This window comes from Pagrus pagrus (assembly GCF_965226575.1).
Source record: "Pagrus pagrus genome assembly, chromosome: 4".
Lineage (NCBI taxonomy): Eukaryota > Metazoa > Chordata > Actinopteri > Spariformes > Sparidae > Pagrus > Pagrus pagrus.
Genome location: NC_140188.1, coordinates 30,622,132 through 30,635,356, shown reverse-complemented (window position 1 = coordinate 30,635,356; position 13,225 = coordinate 30,622,132).

Below are 13,225 nucleotides of genomic sequence, written 5' to 3'. Positions count from 1 at the left end.
TACTTTGGAAACAAAGATTTTACTTGCAAAACATTTAATCAGTATATAAAATAAATCAGTACCTGTAATAGACTATTCTTCCCAACAGTCTATACAAAACTTATTATACACCAGGAGCAACATAAAAAGAGCATTGTGATGCTATATATTCATGATATACTGTACATGGTTGGATTAAGCCAATAATCGGTATAACACTACGATGCATTATGTTTAAACTTTTTCATATGAATAAATATTTTCACATTTTGGTGAGCTGCTTTTGAATGAATGAGAGGTCTGATTTCCTCTTTCACAACTAATGTGAAGTACACATCATTTGTGGGATGGGTCCAAAAACATGTCACTATACTGCTATGATCTTATGTGATATGACAATCATTTTAACTTTGCATTCAAATGGCTGTTTTTCAATCCTGACATGAAAATAGATTTCTAATAATGTTGAAGAAAGTCCGCCTTAAAGATGCTGAATACTATGATGATAAGTATCAGTGTTGGATCCTGATGTCGTCATGTGATTTGAGGAGAGGCAGCCATTTGTTGGGTTTCACCTCAGTTAATATGACTTCACAGATCATTCTCTGCTCCCAAAGGTAAACAGGAGGCCTGACCTCTCTGTCGGTCCTCTTTCTCTCTTCCTTTTCCTCCCTCGCTGAAGTCAGATCCCCTCATAACAAATGACAGTTGAGGATAATAGCCTGCTGTTGCCATAGAAACCCGAAAGCAGATCTTTGCACCACTCTGTTTTCTCTCTCTCTTTCTGTCTCTGCTGGAAAATGACAGTCGAATCTGAACTCCATGGCCTCCCCCTCCACCTCCCTCCCCTTTCTCCCGCTCTCCTTTCTCACCCTCTCTCAGCCCTCTTCTCCTCCCTCTGTGATCCTGCTTTTTTTTCCTTCTCACACCCTCCTTCCTCATTTTTTTTTTTTTTTTATCTCTCGCTCTTCGTTTCTCCCCTTCCCTTCCCTCCTCTCTCCGTACTACCTCGGCCCCCACGCTGCGTCTCCTCAAAGCTTAATCTCCGCTCGCTGAGCCGCCGAGTGCTACACATGCAGAAAGCGGGGTCATGTTTAGTTTATGCTTGTGTCTGCGTGTTGTTTGCCGCCGTCATATCTGAGGAATGGGGTTGGGTTGAAATACAAGTGATTATATGACAAACGGAGAATGGAAAAATGCCCCCCACTCCCCCTCTGTACAACCCCATCGCCCCAACCCCCCAAACCCTCCAGCTGCCAATGCTATTGTCATGTGGACGCTCCTTCTGCTGGTTCCTCCATCCAGAACAGCCTGATGGGGTCCATGTCACTTTTAAGTTTCAGGGGGAACTTTGAGTGTTCTTTCCAGCAGCACATAATGTATCATCAAAGCCGGGATTAAAAGGTTTTTTTTTCCACATCTTCGTCTTTTTTTTTCATGGAGGAGCAGCTTTGGCTGCAGGAAGATTTAAGCTTATTAGCTTAAAGAGCAGGGGAAGGGAGTTTTCAACTGATGTATGGCAGACTTCAAAGATGGTTTAATCTGTCAGTACACATGCCCTGTGCAGGCTATTTATACTGGGGAGCCATGTTTCATCCAAATGACTTCCTCTTGTAGCCCACCGTAGCTCGGGGTTTTCTGTTTGTCAGTATGTCTAGACAGCTGAGATGACTCTTCCTGTGCGTTAACACCATTTCCCCTGGCTAACACAGATATTTTTTAGCTGCTGTGAATGATGAAAGTACAATGTGTTTGATGTACCGATGTTTTGTAAGATGCACTGTATCTTTTCAGCTTATTGCATAATTGGCACTGATTTCTGGCGGCGCGAGTGGGAAGTTCAAAGGCAACAAAGGCAATTGAAGCAGCTGTTTTTCACATCCCTAGTACATTTTTATCTGTTTTTCTACACTAATTCTTGTTTTCTGTATCCCAATTTCAAGTTCCAGATTAGCTCTAGTTGCATAAGATCCACATGGTTGAACAAAAGCTCTGTTTTATCATATCACATCATTAAGGCGAGCGTCGTTTTCACTTCCCGTATTTATTCCTGATCACCACAAAGAGCAGATGTCGGCATGAGCGATAGCCATCATTATGGATTAGAAATGCACTTACAGTCAATCCTTGTTAATACACAGCCCTGATTCATCTGTACTTAGCAAGAGACTTTTAATGATCACTTTTCATGACGGATCATGGAGTTTTATTCTGGATTAGCGTGAAGATTTAGGTGCAGAGTTGATTTTAGGATTCATCTGTTTTGCAAAACTGTGTGCTATGGTTTGACTGCTGCTAATTAAAATGACAAAGGACAATGAAGTGTAAGAAAACTCTTGTACTGAAATTTGTAGGAGGGGTAGATTCAGTATGAAAAGTCAATCCATATATATATTACACAGTTAGGCATGATCAGGCATAAAGATTTAATATGTGACGTTTCTGCATTAAAAATGTCTCAAAACAACTAGACCTTTATTATAGACAAAATGTGCTTTTCTTTCAAACACAGGAACATTTCTGTTCAAAATACCTATTAAATTGATCAACAATACAGTCTAGACACATTTCTTCTTCTCAACGTTATTTTGAACATCCATTCTGACATTCATTCTTGTACTCATAGGTGTCATTTACACTGGGGATAGTGGGAGCAGGTACACACCACTTTGTGAACTGGCAGGTTTTGTCCCAATCAATTTTTAAAAGCATTGTTAAAATGGTCTGAAACAACACTTGCAAATGAGAAGACGTTGCTTCATCAACACCTGCTGAGAATGGCTTCTGCTGAGTCTAGTGCAAAATACTGCCAACATTTTAACCCGTGGTGGTGGTGGTGGTGGGAGGGGTCCACCTCACAATGAGGCAGCACATTTACATGACAAGAGATTAATTTGTCATTTCTTAGACTGAAGGAAAAGGAATTAATTTTTCCTGCAAAATCTCTGCAGGAATAGTCTGGAAAACAACCCCGAGCCTTTCTTCAGACAATGCTCAGGAGGACTGGATTCTATTCTAGAGTTGTTGTCGCAGCGAGCATGAATTTTACTTATTTAACATGAAGTGTGACATTGTGATTTCATGCATCTGACAGTCTGTGTGTGTATGTGTCACATGTCTACGAAGAGATGTTAACTGCTCTGAAAATAGAATCTCGTCTTCATCTGCTCTTCTCACAGGCACACACACACACACACACACACGAACACACAGAGGGTTTGTTTCCCAGCACTTGTGATTTCATTATCTTTTACTATCTGATTATCCCGCTGACACATGAAGGCCCTTAGAAACACAGTTGTAGATGTTGAATAATGTTTAATCAATAAAATGTCCAGTGATTGGTCTTGCCTCTCCTCTACTTTCCTGTCGCACCTGTCCCAACCCTAACCCCTGTCGTACTGTTTCATAATTGAAAATATGAAGAAAATCAAAAATCATCAAAAATCTCCTGCTAGGCACAACAGCCTCCTCTCGCACTTCATTTTATCGTACCAACCTCATCTTCATCATGACGATCATCAGCTGGAAGACATCAGAAAAACCCTCAACCATAAAACCACAAAATATCTTCTCCATAAAGTATGATCCAGATCAGATCCCTGGCTGCAGAGACCTTGTTTCTCCTGTTTCACCTGGTTGTGATTGGCTCTGAGTGACAGCCCCCTCATTTGCATGATGACGCAGAAATGCATACAAAAATGTTAAAGGACAAATAGTCATAAATGCGTTTGTGGAAATACGTTTAAACAGGAATAATACAGAAATAAATACATACATTTTATAATGAATAAATGAATAAATAAAATGGAAAATGAATGGGAAAGTAAATAAATAGTTGAATGAATAGAGTATATATATATATATATATATATAATATATTTATGTCCCATTTTATATATTATATTAACTAATGCTGACATTTATTTTGAATAGTATTTTTGGTACATTTAATGGTATATTACTTTCTTTATTGGAGCGTTTGTTCCGTCTCCCCCAATGCATCAAATAATAACAGAAAAAAGTCATGCTTGGAGGAAATTGGTGGAGATTATCGATTTGCCTCCTGGAAAGTTTAGAGAGAAATGATGTAACATTGTAGTGAACTTCACACTTTCGCTGTAGGTGAGTTGGCACGATGTGGAATAAAATCTTTTCAGATAAAAGAGTTTAGTCATCCCTAAGTTGTCTGATCCTTTTGATGGACAGTATGTCCTCTCTCTCTGACTATGCACTTAAATATTAGACTTACCATTAAGACAAAGAGGGTTAGCCCCTTGATAAGGAGGAGTGGCCAACTTTTGAACTGTGCTGCATCTCCACGTCTCCAGGTAGCGGAACCATTGTTGCTGCCAGCTTCACTTTTGAAAGATCAAACAGTGGCAATGACAGTGACTCTGGCTGCTTAAAGTAGAGCGAGCCAGTTAATGCATTATTTAACAGCTGCACTGAGCTGTTGTTGAATGCATACAGGGGAAACACTGGATTCACTTTACATTGGTGTGATGAAATTGCTAAAATCCACTTGTCACTGTCATTTGAGTGAAATCGTATCAATTCTATAGAGATACCACATTTCTCATCTTTGCTGCTAGCTCAAAGCCATGTCTAGCAAACATGCAACACTTAAAGGAAAAGTTCACCCAAAAATTTAAATTCAGTCATTATCTACTGACGCTCGGATAAAGTTTTGAAGTTCAAAAAACATATGCAGGTTCATCAAAACAGTGCTTTCCTAAACAACTGAAGTAGGCAGGAAAACCATATTAAATGGCTCCATAGAGCTTGTCAAGTCTCCAAAAGTCCTGAGATCCCAAATTGATTTGAAAAGATGTCATTTACACCCTCAGTGAGCGGTTGAGCTTGTACACCCACTACAGACAGAGAATGCGCTAATGCTTTTAGCTTAGCAGCTCCAGTTTGGGATCTCGGGGTATCCGAAGACTCACATAACTCCAGGGGAGCTGTATGGAACCATTTAATTTTATCTTATATTACTTATGTATGTATTTAATTATTTATTTCTATTTTTTTAGCATTTCAAAACAAGTCCCTAGCTACTTCAGATGTTAGGAGAATGCTGTGACGCTGTTTTGCTGTGAAGCTCCAGAAATGTTTTCCATGAAACTTCACCTGACTTTCCATCAGCATGGGGGTGAGGAGATAATGACTGAATTCATCCTTTAGGGAGGTTGAAGACTCAGTAGTCTTCTCCATTTCAGTGACATCCATCCCACAAAGTGATTTCTACTGCAAACCATCTGCTCGCCACAACAGCAATAGTCTCCTACACAATAACAAGACAAGGCAAAATAAGTATGTGTACAGACTGTCATTGCTGTGCAACGCAAAGTAAACACAATTATATTAAAGCATGACATGGCCTTACATGAGATGAAGCCATCTAGTGTTGTTCTACAGTGGCACTGCCTCTCCTATGAAGTCTAAACCCAGCTTTAGAATCGAGGTGCAAATGCCAGCGTGCAGCGTGAGGACCTAATGAAGAACTGACGTCTTCGGGCCTCAAAAGTATTGAACCTAGTGAGCTCCATAAAGAAAAGTTTGACTTGAACAGTAACAGGGAGGAGCATGTTTATAATGGAGCAGCTACAATGCAACATCAGTAACATTCCTCCCAGAGGCTTATGGTGTGCAATCAGACTATGATAACCTTGGCCATCATGTGGTACAGCTGCAGGCAGTACAGCTTCTGAGTTCATGCCTCGCATTTCCTGCCCATGGTACACCAAAGAAATGAAAACTGAAGGAGTCTTATTTATGTATAATTTGCTGCAGCCATCAGTTTTTTTTTAATTTGGAGTTGGTGAAGTTTGTTCTGTAAGATCCTAAACTACTTGTATTCATTAGTAGATTTGCAAAAGAAGTCATCACAAAACCTTGTAGATTCAAAGCAGTCAAATCTCAACATGCACAAACTGCATTATCAATCTGTATGTTGACCTCCAGCAGAGGAACCCTTAAGTACTAGTTTACCGACTGACCTTTATACATTTGTTATCATGGTCGGAAATCACATTAGCCTCTAAATCCAATCCAGCGTTCAATGTTCCATATCTGCGGTCCATATCTCATTTCCCTGAAAACCAGTGGGAGGACTCTAACAAGCAGAGGTGCCACATAGTTATTGAGGTATACAGCAAGGTAGCATATGGTGTCTCAGAAGGTGTGAGGCCACATTTAGCTCCTCATCACATCTGATGCTTTGGTGGGGGATAGACGTGTGGAAAGAGGGCTCTGCAAGTGCATTGTTCAGCAGAAGGTATCAAATATAGTATCCTGGTTGCTCAAGGACATATAGATGCCCAAAGGTTTAGCCCTGGCCTCCCACTGTTTCCTGTTTTTCTCTCCACTACAAAGGGTTCGAAACAGGAAAACTAATTGGAGAAAAAGATAGTGGTAGTGGATAGAGGTTTGACCTCTGGCAGCAAGTATGGGCTGTCAAAAAGAGAGGAAATCAGGAGCTCAGGGGGGTGGATGAAGAAGAAAAAGCCCTTCAAGGAAGAATGAAGTGCAGTGAAATTACATCCATCAAGGGCAGCACTAAAGAAGCACATCTTCTACGCCCCATACTCCTCACATTTACACCTTTACCACCAAGCCACCCCATAGGACCCAGTAAAATATGTCTGTCGAGAGCATGAGAGCTGTGACCGTGTCATGAACCCACCCCCAACATATATCACCGGCCCATATTATCTACAACAAGGCTTCCAGAAAGATGGCTGCCTAAATTAATAATTTTAGAGATCCCCACAAAGCTCAGATTATAACTCAAACCTTGACTGAGCCTTTTGAGGACACCTCTTTTATACCCAATCATGATCCTATCACCTGTTACCAATGAACCTGTTTACCTGGAGAATCTTCCAAACAGGTGTTTTTGGAGCGTTCCATAACTAAACAGTTGTTTCCCCTGTCCCATGTTTGAAACGTGTTGCTGCATCAAATTCAGAATAACTAATTATAAATAATAATTAAATATATTGTTGTTGTGCTGTTTTCTATTGAGCATGTATCAAAAAGGATTAGCGACTGATCAAATTCTGTTTCATTTGTGAATCACACGTTTGTCATCACAACGTCCCAACTCTTTTGGAATCAAAGTTGTGTTTGTCACTTTGTCTATCCAGCATCACTTTTAGGATGTATTTAGGACAAAGAAATGGCCGTGAAATTGTGAAGTACTTTTATTATTTAGTTTGAAAAATGAAAGATAAATTTGATGAACTGATGATAAACTTAATTGAGAAGAAGTAGAGCCATAAAAAGTTTGTGATATCAGAGCTGTGTGTGTGTGTGTGTGTGTGTGTGCAGGATTTCTGGTAACACCTGGGTTCTCAACCTCAATGTTTCCCTCTTTGAGTCAGAGGTACAGTATTCAAAGACTTGGAAATAACTTTCAATTACACTGCAGTGATTGAGGGACAATATCTTCAACATCACAAAAGATGGATGCTGGAAATGAAGGAATGGTTGTGCTTGCGTGTGTGTGTGTGTGTGTGTGTGTGTGTGTGTGTGTGTGTGTGTAAATGTACAGAGCTGAGGCTGGGAATGCTGTGTGTGGCAATTGGCCTCCTTTGATCTTGCCCTCTCTCTTGTCCCATTTCAAAAGAATCCCCTAAGAAGAAAAGTGTGTGTGCTGGAGGGGAAGGAAAAAAGGTAGGGGGAGGAAGAAGAAGAGGAGGCGGCGGAGGGAGGGGAGCGGGGTAAGGACCACTGAAGTGTGAAGAGTGTGCAACTTTCTCCCACTGTCTTTCATTGCTCTCTCACTCTAAGAATGCTATTATGTCTGTGGAAAGTGGGAGAACGAGCAGGCGTTTAAGCTCTCTCTCTCTCTCTCTCTCTCTCTCTCCTCAGTTTCTTAGTATAGGAAGCTGGTTCCCACAGGCTGAACAATACGTTAGCCAAGCGGAGCAGCATTGTCTGACGGGAGGATTTGGTGGAACTGAAACTATACGAGCATACAGGAGCTGCTTATGGCTGCAGGGGACATAGGAGCTCTATAGTACAGACGGAGGCACGACCGATAAGGCTTTTACAAGGCCAATACTGAGGCCCTGTTAAAATGACAACAGTTATGCTAGAAAGGAAAACGTTGTGTAAAAGATCTTCATGCACAGATCTTAAAAAACTATTGAAAAAATGTTAGTATGAGTGCTGGGCAAGTGGGTAGTGGTGTAAATTTCCAATTAATCACTGAAGAACAACACCAGCATTAATAAACTCAGTAGAGTCAGCAACACAAACAAAGCTTGATAGTTCACCATTGTTCTCGTACAGTAGTCCTCCTATTGTGTGTGGTTATCAGGCTGAAAACATAATACACATACGGGAAGTGGGGCTGACGACGTTTATCTTCTGGAACCTAGTTTCAACGGTTGTGTTTACAGGCCCCCCCAACAAAAGTTTACCGTTTAATTAAAAACCACTGCTGCGTAAACAGCCCCTAAGTTTACGCGTTGAAGCTAACACATTGCTAACAAAGGTCCAAAGTACACAAGTGGTCTTTTGCTTAGTTGTAGTATAGTGCGTATAGTAATAGTTATGACTATCAGGGTTTATTTGACCTAAAGAGCAAAATGTCTGTACATTGGCTGTAAGCCAGCTACAGTAGGAATAGATGCACTGCCCTGATGATGTCTGTGGGAGTGTGCCTGGGTTTCTTTGTGTTCAGCTCACCAGAAACTATAAGAAAATATATTGCTGTTCCCAAAAAATCTGTTGAAGTGTAACAGTGACAGTTCATCGTACACCCTCAGTTTGGTTAGGTTTAGAAAAAATCTTTGTATGGGTTAAGTTCACTACGTTATTTCTGCATCTTCAGTCACAAAAATGCTAGCCGATTATCCTTGCCAAAGTACATGTGATTCAAGATATTATGCTGATGATCATCAAAACTGGCTTAAGACTCTTAAAATATACAAAACATACTATAATCACATAACTATACATTTTGCTAAGAAACATTTATAGGAAGAAGAAATATTTTTATTGCATCACCAGTCAGAAACACATCCTTTTTAAGTGAAAACCCATGATCAAACAATCTTAAATAAGGTCATCATGAATCATAAGGTCCCCCTGCATAAACAGTGGGAAACTAAGTGGTCTGTCTGTTGTTCTTTAGTTTGGAATCAATAGTATTTCCGCACATCTGATTGAACTTTTTGGGGTGGAGATACACTGGGCAAACCGAGCCTTCAGCCAGAAGCGATGCTGCCTCCCTTTGTTTTAATTCAAAATACATCAGTAAATCAACATAGGACTGTAGGTTATCAAGCGATTGACAACTTTTTCAAGTCTCTGATGTGAATATATTCACAATTATCCCTCTTCACAATGAATATCCTGATAATGGAAATTTACCACGATCAATTTATCCCTGGATGTTTTAATCCCCACCTGTGATAAAATCTAATATCCCCCCATCCCCAGAACGTACCTATGTGACCTACGCAACTTCAGTTCCATTATGTACGTGATTGACTTTACTACGTCAGTACGCTAAAAGAACCCCCACTGGACATGAACTGCAGTGTACAGGATGAAAGGCCTGTGCTTGTTTAACCCAACCATCCACCCCTGACCTCCTCCTTATGCAGACTTCATCACTCTTCACTACTACTTCATCTGACTACCTCCTTTGTGGCTGTGATAATTACTATGGCAACTAGAAGTCGCCACCTAACAAGAAACATAATGAAGGGTAATAAAAAGCTTTCACAGTGGAACTTAATGGTCTGTCTAATGAGGACAGGCTGTCTGTATGTTACATATATGAAGATGATATATGATATATGATGCACAGATATGCACATATTGTTCTTCTCATCAAATTGCAGCCCCATGGCCGAATTTCTGTCTCTTCACATATTTCCATTGATTTTGTACACAATCACACCGCCTTTTAAATTTACTTTGCAGTCTGAACACACAGATTTAAAGTCTCCTCAAGGACATTCATACATTCTTTTTGTTACTTTGAAGTGTTTTGTTGTTTTGCCCTGTCAAAGAGGAGTGTGGTTAAATGGCATCTTGAAGTGAGTCTTATGTGCACCTTTTTGCTTGTTTGGACAAACACGTGTTGAGTTATAGTGGGAATTCACTAAATATATATATATATATATAGTGAATTCCCACTATAACTCAAAAAGTATTTGTCCAAACAAGCAAAAAGGTGCACATAAGACTCAACTAGTGTATATTTAAAAGATGATATAAGCAAAAGAAGAGAACAACACAAGTCATATTAAGGTAAAGCACATATTCACCTAACATAACAGAAAAATGCTATATCACTGTAACCCTAAAAATAACTAAAAGCAGGTGTGTGGCAGTCATGTTTATGTATAACTGATGAATACAGTTATAACTACTGAATACTGCAGCTGCCAGTCAGCTACAGTATGTTTGTGATGACAGTGGCAAGAAACACCAGTTACTGATTGGACTCCAACCATTTTAGAACTTGTTTCAAATAAACTTGAATGAAAAGATGCATATGTTTCATGATTGTTTTGTTACCCTATAAAGTCTCCGTTACTCAAAAAAATGTTTTGTTCAATCAAAGGTAAGTATGGTACTTTAACTCTTGTGACTATGCTAAATTGACTTTTCTATAGCACTTTTTCAGTCTACTGGCCACTCAAAGCACTTTACAACACACATTCACCCATTCACACACACATTCATACACTGATGGCAGAGGCTGCCATGCAATGTGCCAACTTCTCATCAGGAGCAATTTGGGGTTCAGTATCTTGCTCAAGGACACACTTCGATATGCAGCCGGGGATTTGAACCAGCGACCTTCTGATTACTAGATGACCCGCTCTAGATGAGCTACACCTGCCTCGTACGCCTCCTATTATGGTCAGATGTAAATCAACTTAAAGGGTAACTCCACCCATTTTACACATTTAAGTGTGTTATAGGGGAATTGCCGTTTTTTACAACCTGGACCTTATTTCTAGCATAAAATACAATCATTTACTCACCCAGATAACTTTGGTGTCATTTGGCGTCGTTCGGCCGAAATTAGATCCAGTGGAGCGCCGCGTATATATATATGTAATGCGAGTGAACCGGGCACTGAAGCGCAGCCTCTATGAGCATTATCTGGCGCGAAACTAGTTCATTTCACCAATATTTTGTTTTGATACGCTCGTACTATTCCCCTCTGAGTCCGCCTGTTGCCTGTTATCAACATCCGGGCTCTGTAGGTTGACCTACTACCTCTGACCTGGATGATGTCATCTCTGAGCTGCGCGTGCACCCGCGACAGCCCGGCTTGTTTACCTGTAGCTGCTACTGCTAGTTTGACCCCGGATGTTGATAACAGACGAGCCCGGACTCAAAAGGGGAGTAGCACTAGCATATCATGACAAAATATTGGGGAAATGAACTAGTTTCGTGGCAGATAATACGTTATATAGAGGCTGTGTGTCGATGCCCCGTCACTCGCATTATATGGATATACTGTACCGGCGCTACACTGGATCTAATTTCGTCCGAACGACGCCAAATGACACCAAAGTTATCTGGGTGAGTAAATGATCATATATTTTGCTAGAAATAAGGTCCAGGTTGTAAAAAACGGTAGTTCCCCTTTAACAGGTCTCTGGTGAGTGCTACTGCATACAGTATGGTGAGATGTAGGCACCAGGTTTTTAAAAAGGCAGAAGAATGTGTGGAATAAAAAAGAGGTGATATCTCTGGCTCTGCTGTATTGGATGTTCTGAAAAAAAAAAGTAAAACAACTAGTGATGAATTAAATGCACTTACTTTTTAATTAAAATATAATTTGATGGGAAGTAAATACAATTGAACTTTTAATATAAAACTGTTACTCATCAATTAAATATATTTAATCATGAAATAAAGTATCATTGCATTAAATAAGTTGATATATTGCATCATAACTTCATTCTGTGGACATTTAAATTGGGAAGAGCATTTAGTTTAGTGCGTTGCCATTCAACTCTTTTATTCAAGAAGCTATTTAAGCTCTTATGAATAACATATATATTAGTCATTGGATCAATGGATATACGTTTTGCTTTTTAATATAATCAAACATGTGATCTGGGGGATTTCCTCTGGATGAAAATGTAAAATGACTTTGATCATTTGGTTTTTGACCCTTTCTGTTATGAGTTCAACCTGTTAATCATGATTTGGACCTTTTCCATGGTGAACTTCTGTCTACAAGTGATGACAGTGTCATCTACTGCACAGTATATATTCTCTATCTGACTCTCCCTACATCTGAATCTTTGTCATGCACACATTAATCAAAGTATTCATTTATACTTTGATCAGTGTACATTATATTTTAATTTATATTATTTATTAAATAATCAATCATTTATTTATTTTATTCTTATAATTATTTTATTGTAAATCAGTGTGTATCATTTACATTTGACTGGACTTTAAAACAAACTCTGTATATTCAGTGGATGGTAAGAATGTGACTGCTATACTGTATGCATTCATTTGGCTTGTTGCTTGGTTTGTTACAATGCAGCAATTGTTTACAGGCAACATACAGGATTATTATACAAATACATCCGTACACTTGGTCAAGGCAAATTTCATGTTTGCATCAACACAGTGGACCAATAAAGTTTATTGTGATGAAGTCCCGTAAAAGTTCTGTGGGTTCATACACAGTATGAGTTTGTAGAGAAGGACCAGCTGGTGTCTCCAGGAGGAGTGTTGAAGAGGACATGTTGGTGTGTCTGACGCCAGCTATATGATCCTCTGTAGCACTCACTGACTGAAAGCTCTTTACAAAGACCTTTGTTATTTTCACACTCTGGCTCACAACAGCCAGATCAGAGGCGAGACAGGGTCAGCCAGTAATAAGCCAGCGGCTGAAACATATAGAGGAACAGTGGAGGAGGAAATTACAGATGCTATCAGCCAAGTTCAACCACCCCTCCCTCTGTCTTCCCTCTCTCTCTGTCTCTCTCTTTCCCTGTCTCTTCTCTTCCTGTCATTCTTTTCCTCCGCTTGCTTCTTCTACGGGCTGCTGCACAAACGACAGTCAGGAAGGTATGCAACTCTCCATTCACAGCGGCCAGCAAGGGGTCCCTCACTGCAAATCAGCCCCGCTGTTCATGGGAGTTGAATGCCCCCCACCCTTCCAGCTCGCCGACCGCGCCAACCAGTCGCCTCCACCCTAAATGCCACCCTGCCTCACACAGAGATTGACTTTACT